General features: G+C 45.1%; 1 pseudogene; it reads left to right on the top strand.

The window, feature by feature from the left end:
* The first annotated feature begins 1,721 nt into the window (after positions 1 to 1,721).
* On the top strand, positions 1,722 to 13,610 carry LOC148870195 (cation/H(+) antiporter 20-like; annotated as a pseudogene).
* The last annotated feature ends 412 nt before the right edge of the window (positions 13,611 to 14,022 follow it).

Raw genomic sequence — 14,022 nt, 5'->3', positions numbered from 1 at the left:
TACATTGTCTTGTCTTGACATCTAACTTGGACCTTTCATCTTTTGGCACATGCACAAATGCTTTGCAGCCAAAGACACGTAAGTGGTCATAGGACACATCTTTTCCGTATCACACATTGTTAGGAACATCAGCCTGCAAAGCAACAACAAGAGATAAATTAATAACATGCGCAACAATACATAAAGCCTCACCCCAAAAAGATCAAAGCAACTTTGCTTCTGAAAGCAAACATCTAACTCTCTTTATCAATGTCCTGTTCATTCTCTCTGCCAGGCCATTAAGTTGAAGAGTCTTAGGGGGCGTCTTCCGGTGTCTAATACCCTACTGCCTGTAGTACTCATCAAACGATTCACAATATTCACCACCATTCTGAGAGTTATGGGTTTTGGGAGTCGATGAGGATGGGTAGGAGCCTCTATTTCATAAATTTAGTAGTAGATTATTGAATTTTGAGAGTTGAGAACACCATCAACCTTCTATTTCTCTCTTATTTTCTATAACCAAACACAACCCAAATAATCAGTGAAATTAGGGAAACTTGTAAGACAAATTCCACGCATTGCTATCACTTGAAAAAGATTCATGCCTAATCCATGGGTAATGGAGATTTGCTTCCCATTCCAAATTTTTTGTTTTTTATTAAAAGAAGATCGATACTTGGAATTTACAAAATTTATTTTGCTTTGTGGAGGGAAGAGGAGGAGGAAAGATAAAGATAGAAACCGAAGGTGGATTCAGTGGTCGGAAGAGGAAGGAGATGAACATTATTTCTACCTTTTTATGATATTTTTTTAAAAAAAGTTACTCTATTCTAGAAATTATGTTAAAAAAATATTTTTATTGATAATAAAACCCAAAAATTGCCCTTATCAACTATAAATACATGGGCAGTGGGGCCCATGAATTTATTACTGGTGTGGAACCTCATAATTGGTTCCACATTGTTGAACAACTAAAGCTTTCAACTAAATAGAATTTGTTTCAAACATTCATATGTTTATGATATATATATATATATATATATATTGGATAGGAGTGATCAGAATTCGACCAAATAGAATCGGATCAGATCCGACCCATTTGCACCCCAAAAGAGAAGCATGTTTTTTTTTCCAATATTTTACCACATTATATATTGACTCTATTTGTGGGTGGTACTGGGACTGCGAGACCTAAAATCTTGAATATTCCAAGACTTTTTCTAAGAATCACATTCTTTTTTTATTGTGAGAAATTCCATACTGACAACTCAATTCTAGTGTAGGAATCAAGGCTTTCATTTTAGTGGCAAGAAGATATAATTTTTTATCAAAATATATGGACTGACTGAGCAAATTAAAAAGAATAGATAATCATCATTCATTTTTCCTAGAAAATGATAGTCATTATTTCCAACCAGTTCGGATGACATAGGCATTTAAACAAGACTTAGGGCTTGTTTGTTTCCTCTTAACTCTTATCTCTTAAGAGAAATCTTTTAACTTTAAGAGAAAAATGATTGTTCATTTCCTCTTATCTCTTATCTCTTAAAGTGCAATCATACAACTTTTTGTTTTCCAATGATACCCCAAAAAGACAAACAAAAGTCTCATATATGGGGTCAAAATGGATATTTGATAATCTTCATAATTCAGAACAACATTCTCTACATTTAGAGTTCAGAGGAAAGAAAAGTTCACCAATACTAATATACTTCTTAATGTAATTATTGCACGTTTAGATGACAGACTTCAGAGCAAATGAACATGACCTTAGAAAATATTTTGACACCTTGTCAGATTTCAGAGCAAATGAACGGGCCCTTAAAAATTATTTTGACACCTGTCCCTTAGAATACCCCCGCCTACCCTTGAAAAAAGTTAATACCCACTTTTAACATTTGTCAAAATATTTATTTATCTAGTGCGGTGCTTACTTTCTTGTGCCTACTCAATCCAATCTGTTATATAGGGCGGAATTCTTATGGGACCATCGACTCTTGGACGAAACAAAGACTACTTGCACCGAGTTTTCCCGTCATGGAGCTCTTTGATACTCGAATCAGTGGCGAGTATCGCGCTCTTATTCTTTTTATTTCTCGTGGGCCTCGAACTTGATTTAAGCTCGATATGCCGGAATTAGACCTGTTCATGGGCCAGGCCGGGCTTTCACTCTGTATTAACAGAATTTTCTAAGGCCTGAGCCCGGCCCGACCATCGGGCCTACAACTTGGGCCCGAGCTCGACCCTCATAAAAAGCCTGAAGCCCGGGCTTGGGCCCGAGTCTGAAATTTAGCCCATACAGTTAGCGGCTGAATAGAGAGAGAGATTATAAAGAAAAGAATAAAAAACGTATATATTAAATTATAAATATATATTTTAATAGATACTATATTATTTATATATTTTATATAATATATAAAATACATATTATATATTTTAAAAAATATAGAATGCTGAGTGGGGTCGGGTTTTTTTGACAAATTCCGAGCCCTACATGACCAAGCCCGACCGGGGTGCGGGCTGGGCCATCGGGCTACCCGGCCCATGAACAGGTCTAGCCGGAGTGGGCGAAGAGCACTCACGCCACTGGATTTTCCCTCCTTTTCCTTTGCGGTGCCGGGGTGGCTTTTGTCCTTCGAAAAACAGTGGACGGTGAAAGCAAAGTCGGCTACGGCCAATTTCTCCTTTTCACTGGAGTAGCTCTTTCCGTAACGGCTTTCCCCGTCCTCCCCCGCATCTTAGCCGAGCTTAAGTTACTGACGACCCAAGTGGGCGAGACAGCCATGGCAGCCGCTGCCTTTAATAATATTGCGGCGTGGGTGCTGTTGGCTCTGGCCATTGCTGTCGCCGGTAATGGCACCACGGCTGGCGAGAACAAGAGTTCCTTAGTGTTCATATGGGTTCTGGTTTCTGGCCTTGCATTTGTTGCCTTCATGATGGTTGTGGTTCGGCCCGTGATGCACAGAGTGGCGCGGCTGTGCTCGCCGGATCACGCAGCGGTGGACGAGGCATACATCTGCTTAACCTTGGCGGGGGTAATGGTGTCGGGGTTCATGACAGACTTCATCGGGATACATGCGATATTCGGTGCGTTCGTTTTCGGGTTAACAATACCGAACGAAGGAGAATTTGCAAGAAGATTGATAGATAGGATAGAAGACTTCGTGTCGAGTTTGTTGCTGCCGCTCTGCTTTGCGTCGAGTGGATTGAAGACGGACGTCGTAAAAATACGAGGCGGAGAGTCGTGGGGTCTGTTGGCGCTCGTTATTAGCATAGCCTGCGCCGGGAAGATTGCGGGCACGTTTTTTGTTGCAATGTTGAATCGCATACCAGTGAGGGAGTCGTTGACGCTCGGGGTGTTGATGAGCAAGCACTAAAGGATTGGTGGAGCTTATCGTTCTGAACATTGGCAAGGAGAAGAAGGTGAGTCTGAGTCACTCCATATTTGTACTTCAATATATATAGCTATTTAGCTATTTAGTTATTCGTCCTGTCCACTCACATTTAGGGGTGAGAAAATAAAATCGATCAAAATCGAACCGAAAATTGTTTAATTGAACCAGTCTGTTCAGTTTCGATTCGGTGTTTTTAAAAAATCAAAGGTATCGGTTTGGTTTCGATTAACCAATTTAAAAAACCGGCGGTTAACCGAATCGGTCGGTATACATGTTTTTCTAAATATTTTTTATATATTTATGTATATTATATATATTATAAATTAATAAATACATATTTATAATATATTATATATTATTTAAAATATAATATCATATATATTTATATAAATTTTTATAATAATATTATAAAGTCAAAAACTAAACAACCGACAAATTGAACCGGTCAACTACTTAATCGATTGGTTTTAGTTCATTTTCGGTTACCAGTTTTCTAAAAACTAGTACTACCGGTTCGATTCATAAAAAAGGCCCATAATTTGGTTACCCGAACTGTGAGCACCCCTAGTTACATTGATCAGTCTATGATTCTCCCACACTCATACTCAGCTCATTGAACGTGCTTGTGCCTACTTAGATCCGGACTGGTTAGAGGGGGACAGATAATTGATTTTGAAGGCCTGTTTGGTTCATAGGAATAGGGGTCTAAAATTAAAATCTAAATGAGTCATTCAGACATCCCATTTCTAGTAGAATAATATTCTCCCATTTGAGGGACTGAACTTTCATTCCACTGCAATCGATTCTAATTTCCATTTTGATTCTTGTTTGAATCAAGCAGATTATGGAAATAGACCACTCCGATTCCAAGTCCAACAAATTTTGATTCTGATTTCAACTGTGAAGTGTGAACCAAGTGGACCCTGAATTCTTTCCACCATAGACTCTTGATTTGAGGGAGGAAAGCTGGAGAGAAGGCATGCAGAATAAGCAGTAGTGCTGGTATTTGGTAAAAGGCAAGGTGGTACCAGTAAATGTGCAAAGCTCAAGGGAGGTGTTAGTAAGAAACCCCATGCAATTGGAAGGTGATAACAAATTTTAACCACGAAAGCAGGAGTATCGTGCTGATTTTGGTGCTTCTCCTTTATAATTTTTTAAGAAGAAATATGGGCCTTTTTACACAACAGCGGACTAGGCCACTTTAACTCCTTATACGTCTTTACTCAAACTTAAATATAGACCATAGCTCCCCGGAGAAGAGGAATAAAGAAGGCCATATCTTGCGCAATTCATATATATATATATATAAGCATAGACTAGCATAGGCCCATTTAAACTTCGTTTCATACTTATTATTTAATTAACTTTAATGGGGCAACGGGATCGAATATTAGGCTATTTGGTTAAATAGACTTCGATACCAACTCAAGGGACCATATAACCTAAAAATCCTTTTCTTTTCTTTTTTTTTTTAAGATAAAATAAAAAATTATAAACAAAAGGGAAATCACAAGAGAAACTCGTACCGATAAGTGAGGTCCTTGAATAATTTTTTATTCTATAACATATATTCAAGTTCTTATTACAAACATATCATTTCAATTTTCAAATGTTTATATGGAATTGTGACATTTTCACTCTGGTCCTTTAGGCTATGTTTGGTTTGAAGGAAAATGTAAGGAAAGGAAGAAAAATGTAGAGAAACCTTTATAAACCTTGTATTGGTTTCCCTGTTTTTTCCTACATTTTCCTTCAAACCAAACATAGCCTTAATTCTTTTATAATGATTTCAATTTTCATACCTTTACTTTGTATATTTTCAATGTTGGTAAAAGCCATATAGTATGCATGCTACTAACCAAAACCTTCTCCAGTTAGGCTGCAGGAGAGAACAATTCCAATTTCTAACCAATTCATTGCATTTTCATGCATAATATTCTTATGATAGGAGGTGTTTCTGCTAAACAGGTTGCTTAGGTTACTGCATATTTCTTCAAATTAAACCTGGCCTCTACATGGCTAATTTGAAATAAAATATTAAAAATCTAAGTAATTACAACAGAGGCAAAATTCTGATAAAATATGGGGTATAGAGATGATGTGTACTGTGGGAGTGGCCTCATTTTAATGTGTAGTACACGGAAATGTATTGTGAGATGATGAAGGAAAATTTGGCCCGACCTCTTTATTATGAGGTACGTGGCAAAAACGACAGCTCGGCAAAAGGTGTCAAGCCTAGGCGGGAACAAGGGCACACTTCGCCGAACTAAACCGCCTTGTAACAGCTAAGGATAGACTTCGCCGAACTACCACCTTGTAACAGCTCGGGGTAGACTTCGCCGAACTAAACCGCCTTGTAACAGCTAAGGATAGACTTCGCCGAACTACCACCTTGTAACAGCTCGGGGTAGACTTCGCCGAACTACCACCATGTAACAGCTTGGGATAGACTTCGCCAAACTACCACCTTGTAACAGCTCGGGGTAGACTTCGCCGAACTACCACCCTGTAACAGCTCGGGGTAGACTTCGCCGAACTGCCACCTTGTAACAGCTCAGGACACACTTCGCCGAACTGACCCACCTTGTTGCAGTTCGGGATACCTCCGAGCTCAAGACCGCCTCGCTCAGCACTTCGCATCTTCTAGGCACCAAAGCCAAACAAGTCGTACCATGCCTAGCACCAGGGAATTCCGTGCCCGAGGGCGCCACGCCTGACTGACTTGGGATCTGACGTTTTGGCAGCAGCACTCTAAACGGCCACCTGCCACCGCCACTGACGCCGCCCTCTCCAGTTAGACGGTTAGGCAGTGACGGTTCTGTCTCAGCAAAAGGGACGACAGCCGAGTTGACAAGCGCAAGAGTAATCATACCCGATCTGACAAGGGCCTCGGGATGAGTACGCGAAGCGACTATAAGAGCCCCCTGCCCCCCCGACAACGGAGGTATGCAAAAACTTTGCGCTATATGGTATTACCTTGCTTTTGAAAGATTCTAACTTGAGCTTCGGAGCCTCTACACCAGGTTCCACCCGGAGCTTTCCCATCTCTCCCGTTTCAGGATCCCTGCTTCCCCGTTCGAAAGCAAGGCAGCGGACAGCTAAGACCAGCCGGATCGCGCTCCATCAATTGGCGCCGTCTGTGGGAAAACGCTTCAAAACTAGCATACGCCCTAGTAATAGCAGCTCGGAAACTCCGCCCGTACTTCCAGGCTCATATAGTCATCATCCTAACTGACAAACCTCTCAGACAAGTTTTACTCAAACCCGAAGTCTCCGGTCGACTGACGAAATGGGCCATTGAACTCAGCGAGTACGATCTCCAGTACAAACCGAGAACTGCTATCAAGGCCCAAGCTTTGGCAGATTTTATCGCCGAGTGCACTTTCAGCCACGAAGCCCCATAGGTCGAGCCCGAGGTACCCATTTGCGGTGAACCAGGAGCTCTTGAACCCGTAGAGTTCGAACTCCGTGAAGTAGCATCCAGTGTGGCATCTCTCCTGATCAGGCGAAGAGTGAATTGGGATGAGGAGCCCTGGATCCTTCACGTGGATGGTTCCTCGAACCGGTAGGGCAACGGAGCTGGAATAGTCTTGTGTGGCCCGAGCGGCACAAAAGTAGAGTACGCGCTACGCTTTGAGTTCGCGGCATCCAACAACGAGGCAGAGTACGAAGCGCTAATTGCCGGGCTGGACCTAGCGCGAAAGGTTAAGGCAAAACACTTGGTCATCTGCAGCGATTCTCAGCTCGTGGTAAACCAAGTTACTGGCGAGTACGAAGCACGCGACCTCTCCATGATCGCATATTTGGCCAAAGTAAAAGAAGCCCTGCTCAACTTCCGGTCACACATCATCAGGCAAATCCCGAGGTCCGAAAACACTGAGGCCGATGCCCTGTCCCGGTTAGCCAGCACGAGTCACAACAATATGATAACTGTGTACCTAGAGGACTTACCTCGGCCTAGTATTCTCGGGGGGACAGAGGAGGTCGCTCCCATCTTAGAAGTAGAGCCGAGCTGGATCGATCCACTCGCGAGCTTCCTGATAGATGGAACCCTCCCTGTAGAACGCAATGCCGCCAAAAGGGTGCAGCGCCAGGCGGCCAAATATGTCATAATAGACGAACGGTTATACCGACGGTCGTACACGCTCCCCTATTTGCGGTGCCTGCGACCTACCGAAGCCGAGTTTGTACTCCGCGACACTCATGAAGGCCTGTACGGCGGACACTTGGGGGGCAAAGCACTCACCCAAAAGGCACTTCGACAAGGATACTACTGGCCAACGATGAAGGCAGAAGCTGTCGAGCTCGTCAGAAAATGCGACAAGTGTCAGAAGCACGCTAACATCCACCATCAACCTGCCTCCGACCTCAAATACCTCGCCAGCCCGTGGCCCTTTGCACAATGGGGCATTGACCTCTTTGGGCCATTCCCACCAGCAACAGGCGGGAGAAAATTCTTAGTTGTTGCGGTAGATTATTTTACGAAGTGGATAGAAGTCGAACCTCTGGCAACTGTTACGGCCCGAAACATACAGAACTTCTTTTGGAAGAACATAGTATGTCGGTTTGGATTACCTCGGGTTCAAATTTCCGACAACGGCAAACAGTTCGAGGATATTAAGTTCCAAGAGTGGCGCCAGGACATGGGGATTCGGAAAAATTTCACGTCAGTCGCGCACCCACAGGCAAACGGTCAGACGGAAGTAATGAATAGAGCCATCCTGCGCGGACTGAAAGCACGTCTAGATCGAGCTAAGGGATTGTGGGCCGAAGAGCTACCAAGTGTCTTATGGGCTCACCGAACGACCGAAAAAGCAGCCACGGGAGAAACCCCCTTCAACCTCACCTACGGCACTGAAGCGATGATCCCGACGGAAATCGAAATACCAACGTTGCGATTAGAAACATACGACAATCGGACGAACGGAGACGAGTTATGCACCAACCTCGACATACTGGACGAGGTAAGGGACCTCGCGCACATCCGAACAGCAACATACAAGCAGCAGGTAGCTTGCTACTACAATAGCAGAGTAAAGCGACGAAGCTTCCGAGTCGGCGACCTGGTCCTCCGGAAAATTATGGTGCCCGAACCCGATGTCGGCAAGCTTGGACCTAATTGGGAAGGTCCCTATAAAGTAAAAACAGCGCTCGGGGGCGCATATGAACTCGAAACCTTGGAAGGCAAACGAGTACCCTGAACGTGGAACATCGTGAACTTGAGGCGATATTACCTATAAACCACCTAGCAAAGTGGACGAAATCAGGCCATGCCACAAGGCAAGCCGAGGAACTTCAGCACATTATCAACTCGGCAAAAAAACAGCTCGGGGAAGATGAGCAAGGGAAAAGACTCCATTGCAAGAAACAGTACATCGGCAAAAAAAAAATTACATGCCCGGAGCCACTTCTTCGCCATCGAAAGGCACTTCAACAACACCCGAAGGCCCCGCCTCTCCTTCAAAGTCCGGCTCGCCATCGGCAGCATTGGCCATCTCCTGAGTTATGCGCGAAGTGGTTATGGCACTTACATTGAGGTCGGGGTATGTATTCCGGATCATCCACCGGCTCAACTTGAACCGCCTCTTCAATGCCTTGGGAGAAAATCTGTGTTCTCTCCCTAATGTCCTCCTGAAGATACTCGACTTGATGCTGCAAATCCAACTTCAAGTCCGCCATGTGCTTGACAACGACCCCCATGGCCTCGGCGTCACGCTGAGACCTCGCCTGTCTGGCCATCGCGATGCGAGCAGCCTTTTCAGCAGCGTAAGCAGCTGCCTCAGCAGCCCGGGTTTTTGCCTCTGCAGCACGGAAGGCTTCTTCAGCAGCATGAGCAGCAGCCTCAGCAGCTCGCGCCTGTCGCGAGCTCCTCTCCACTTGGGCAGCCAAGGCATGAATTGAAGAATTCACCTACCAAAAGAAACAAGTGAGCAAATAACAGCAGAAGCAACAGAATAAAAAAGGAAGACGGAATCTCACTTACCACCATGGCATGTGTTACGGCGCGGCAAGCGACCTGATTCAAGGGAAGATCGGTCCACGCCGCGACCTCCTCGGGGAAAGTAGCATCCCTACTCTTTTGAAGAGCGTAGTTCGGCATCAACACGCTCCTAAACTCCCCTTGAGCTCCCGAGCCTGAGGGCCCAACCCGCGTATGAGCAGACCCGGAGTGAGGAGCACTTGAGTACGCAGGAGCGCCCGTATGAGTGGTTTCAGCGAAAGGCGCCTCGGCAGTCTCGTGCACCGGTGGAGTCACTTCGGGCTTCCCGGGCAGATCCTCTGTTGTATGGTCTGGGGCTTGGGGCTCCTCATCCAGGGGCAGCTCGTTATGAGTTCGCTTGGCGACCCGCTTCCTCCTCTTCATACCTTGGAACAAACGCCCGCCGCGAGTTCTCTCCGCATCCATCACACCTGCAGAACGAGTTCGACATCAGAAAAAATGAAGGAACAGAGTAAGCAAGAAACCGCATAGCCAGAAACCTACCCGAACTCAGGCCGGCTGCAAAAAGCTTAGCCTCCGTTAAGTAGTGGTGGCATTTTAAGCCTTGCTGTGCCCACTGCCGGAGACCCTTCACCGTCTCTTTATCTAGAGTTACGCCCGAGTCGGGAGCAGCCTCACCCCACCCGGTCTGAAAGGGCCATCCTTGTGCACTTCGCACGCTGAAGTAGTCCCGCTTCCACGCCGGGACCTTGTTAGGGAGCGTGCAGAAGCTTAAAACCCTGGCGAGGAGTAAAGTAATACGCCCGTCTCCCCCCAGGAAGAGGACCCGCCTGTCTCTTGAGCATCAAGATAGAAGAGAATATCTCTAAGTCCAAGGGGAAATTCTGCTCGCAAAAAAGGGATATCGTCCCCACCAGGTTCCGAATAGAGTTCGGATGACGCTGGCCAATGGTGACACCGAAGTGATTTATGACTTCGACGAGGAGGGGTTGGAAAGGAAGTCGCAACCCTGCGGCGAGCTGCTCTCGAAAAATCACGATCTCGTCGGGACCGTGTTCCCAAGGAAAGCTACCCGAAGGAATGAAATATGTGTACCCTCAGGAAGATTGTAGGACAAAAGTATGGATTGAAGCCCCTCAGGCGTCATGGTCGAAGGACCAAACCTGTCTAGCATTCGACCTCGGCGGGAGGTAGACGCCAAACTGCCCGAAGCAACTCGGCCCACTAGTTCATAGTCTTCAAGCTCCACCTCGGGGTCATTGAGGCAGTCTGGGGACACGGCTCGGTTGGTGGAACCTACGTCGGTCCTACTCGAAGAATCGTCTGAGCTATCAAAGCTAGACATTGGGGAAAAGATAGATTCAAGAAAGTACTCACCGGAAAGTTTGAAGAACAAGCTAAAGAATCGTGAAGACTGTATAACCAGCCTTGACGCGAGCTGGAAGAGACTCGGACGCGAGTTGAAAGGTTGGACGCGAACTCGATAGACAACCGCAGAAGTGACAAACCAACCAGGGTCCCCCACTATTTATAGCTACAGTAACCAAGAATCGACCGTGCAGACTGAAGACGATCCGACGGCCCACGTTCTTACCAACCTTGCAACCCTTAAAGTCGAGACGTGATTGGCGCACGTCTTTCCAAAAAAAGTGAAACGTCAGCACGTCTTTTTGAAACCGACGTCGCTTCGACACGCGTCTTTTTGAATCTGACGCGCCGCACGTCTCCCTGACAGTCAACAGTGTACGTACAGCAGTGGCGTGCCTTTTTGAAATGACCCGTTGTCACGTCCCAGCGGCGCGAGTTGCTTTGAAATTTAAAACGCACGGTCACAACCACCAGCGTTCTTGAGTAAGGCACGTTTCCAGCCTTCTCGAAAACCGAAAAAACCCTAGCAAAAGCGTCTCATACAGTGAAGGTTTGAAGGACGGGACAAATCTACAACCACCTCGTGAAAACTCCCCGCACCATGGCAAGGCCCTCGGCGCAAGGAGTGGGGGGCAATTGATGAAGGAAAATTTGGCCCGACCTCTTTATTATGAGACACGTGGCAAAAACGACAGCTCGGCAAAAGGTGTCAAGCCTAGGCGGGAACAAGGGCACACTTCGCCGAACTAAACCGCCTTGTAACAGCTCGGGATAGACTTCGCCGAACTACCACCTTGTAACAGCTCGGGGTAGACTTCGCCGAACTGCTACCTTGTAACAGCTCGGGATAGACTTCGCCGAACTACCACCTTGTAACAGCTTGGGGTAGACTTCGCCGAACTGCCACCTTGTAACAGCTCGGGGTAGACTTCGCCGAACTGCCACCTTGTAACAGCTCGGGATAGACTTCGCCGAACTGCCACCTTGTAACAGCTCGGGACACACTTCGCCGAACTGACCCACCTTGTTGCAGTTCGGGATACCTCCGAGCTCAAGACCGCCTCGCTCAGCACTTCGCATCTTCTAGGCACCAAAGCCAAACAAGTCGTACCATGCCTGGCACCAGGGAATTCCGTGCCCGAGGGCGCCACGCCTGACTGACTTGGGATCTGACATTTTGGCAGCAGCACTCTAAACGGCCACCTGCCACCGCCACTGACGCCGCCCTCTCCAGTTAGACGGTTAGGCAGTGACGGTTCTGTCTCAGCAGAAGGGACGACAGCCGAGTTGACAAGCGCAAGAGTAATCATACCCGATCTAACAAGGGCCTCGGGACGAGTACGCGAAGCGACTATAAGAGCCCCCTGCCCCCTTGACAACGGAGGTATGCAAAAACTTTGCGCTATATGGTATTACCTTGCTTTTGAAAGATTCTAACTTGAGCTTCGGAGCCTCTACACCGGGTTCCCCCCGGAGCTTTCCCATTTCTCCCGTTTCAGGATCCCTGCTACCCCGTTCGAAAGCAAGGCAGCGGACAGCTAAGACCAGCCGGATCGCGCTCCATCATGAGACATTATAGAGAACAATCTGGGGGGGTGGGGTGGGGGGCTGATTTGAACTCATATTAAAGGAAGGCAGTCAGGTCGAAACCTTCCCAATATAAACACTTGGCGCTCTATCATGGTCTTCTCTCATAGTGGAAAATTTTCAGTTGTTATATTATGGAGGAATATCAACCTGGGTTGAATTATATAAACAAATTTATGAGCTTGCAAAGAAACATTCTGAAGATGTGGATGATATCAGCGAGGTAGTCAATTCTTGTTTTCTTGTTTATATTATATTTGATATAAATAAAAATGTATTCTTATTTGCTGTTGACACGTTGGCTGGCTGATTTAGGTCATTAATTAAGATCTTGCCGATTTTCCTAGTTTATAAAATAGTGAGTGATTACTGGTCAATGCGATCAATGTTGGAATAAGAGGAATACAGGTTTTATTTTAGTTTGCAAGTGTGAGAATTACCGGTCATTGCCTTTGAAAACCCTGGGTTCCCAGAATTTCTGGAATACCAGTTAATGGTTTGTGTGTATGTATTCTTTGAAAACCTTGTTTTCTTTATGTCATTCTGTAAAGTGATTCTGATAGGAAAGTCTGTTCTGAGAGAAAGGCATGTTCCATATGTCTAAGGTGAACTCCTTTTTTTTTTTGTGAAATAAAAGACAGAAGAGTGCAAGTATAGTATTACAGCGATGCTTTCTAACTGTTAGTTTGACTTGAAATTTCTGTAACAATGGTTCCCTATCTACTACCTTTCATTCAGCAAATTTGCTAAAGCATTTATTGATATCAGAGTCCAGGAGAATGCTTTGTTCTGCCTGGAACCTGTGGTCCTAGCCTCTATGAGCATACACAGTAATATTCATGGAAGTGGGTGGTGTGGAACCTAAACTGAAGTTGGCCTTTATCCTAATTAGCTTTGCATACTTAAGGTTTTTGTTTATGAATTATAGGGTTATTGTCTTTCTGTTGTATCCCATGCATCCTCTCATGTAGACATATTTTTCATTGTCAATGAGTATATTGTTATGTATCTCTCCATAAAAGTTTGCAAAATATAATAACTTTTAGCATATTCATTATCGGTGTTTCTGGGATTTTTTACTTGAATGCCATAGTTGTTTTGCTTTAGTCATGTTCCCATGGAGAGTGAAGTTGATTACTAAAGGCTGCAAGGTGTTGTTTGAGAGGTTTGGTAGAATGGTGGATTATCGTCATGTCTTAAGAGAGGGGAATATGGCTGCAGATTGGCTTGCTAATCATGCGCATTCTAATGAAGTCTGTAATAGTTCCACTCCTAGGGGTTTAACTGCTATTTTCTGTGTTGATTTTTGGGCACATGCTACCCCACGTTCTGTGTAGCCCCTTCTAGTTCTATCAAAAAAAAAAAGAGAGAACTTATAAGGTGCTGTTTGGTATTAGTGCTACTTCTATAAAATGTTTTAGGTGGTATAATACAATTTTTTATTTTATTTTAAGGAGAGAGGTCGCCATTGATTGATTTTAGGGAGAATGACTAATCAGTTCAGGTCAAAATTTTGTAGCCCCATCGTCCAAGGGATGAATCCTAACCGTGAATTGATGCCAAATTCATGAGATGCGGTTTATAGGGGGCTACAAATAGACTATAGGGGGCTGTCATTCAGAATTCTGCATTGGGTTGCAAAGTACTTAACCCTTGATTTTAAGGAGAATCATATGCAAATAAGTGTGTAGAAAAGGTGGTGCAACCGACCACGTGATGGTATCCATAGAGTCCTTTTTTTATCAAAAA

Source organism: Nelumbo lutea, chromosome 2 (genome assembly GCF_056320005.1).
Source record: "Nelumbo lutea isolate HS-2025 chromosome 2, American lotus-T2T, whole genome shotgun sequence".
Lineage (NCBI taxonomy): Eukaryota > Viridiplantae > Streptophyta > Magnoliopsida > Proteales > Nelumbonaceae > Nelumbo > Nelumbo lutea.
The sequence above is the reverse complement of the archived record's forward strand: the minus strand, read 5'-3'. Positions and strand labels throughout refer to the sequence as shown.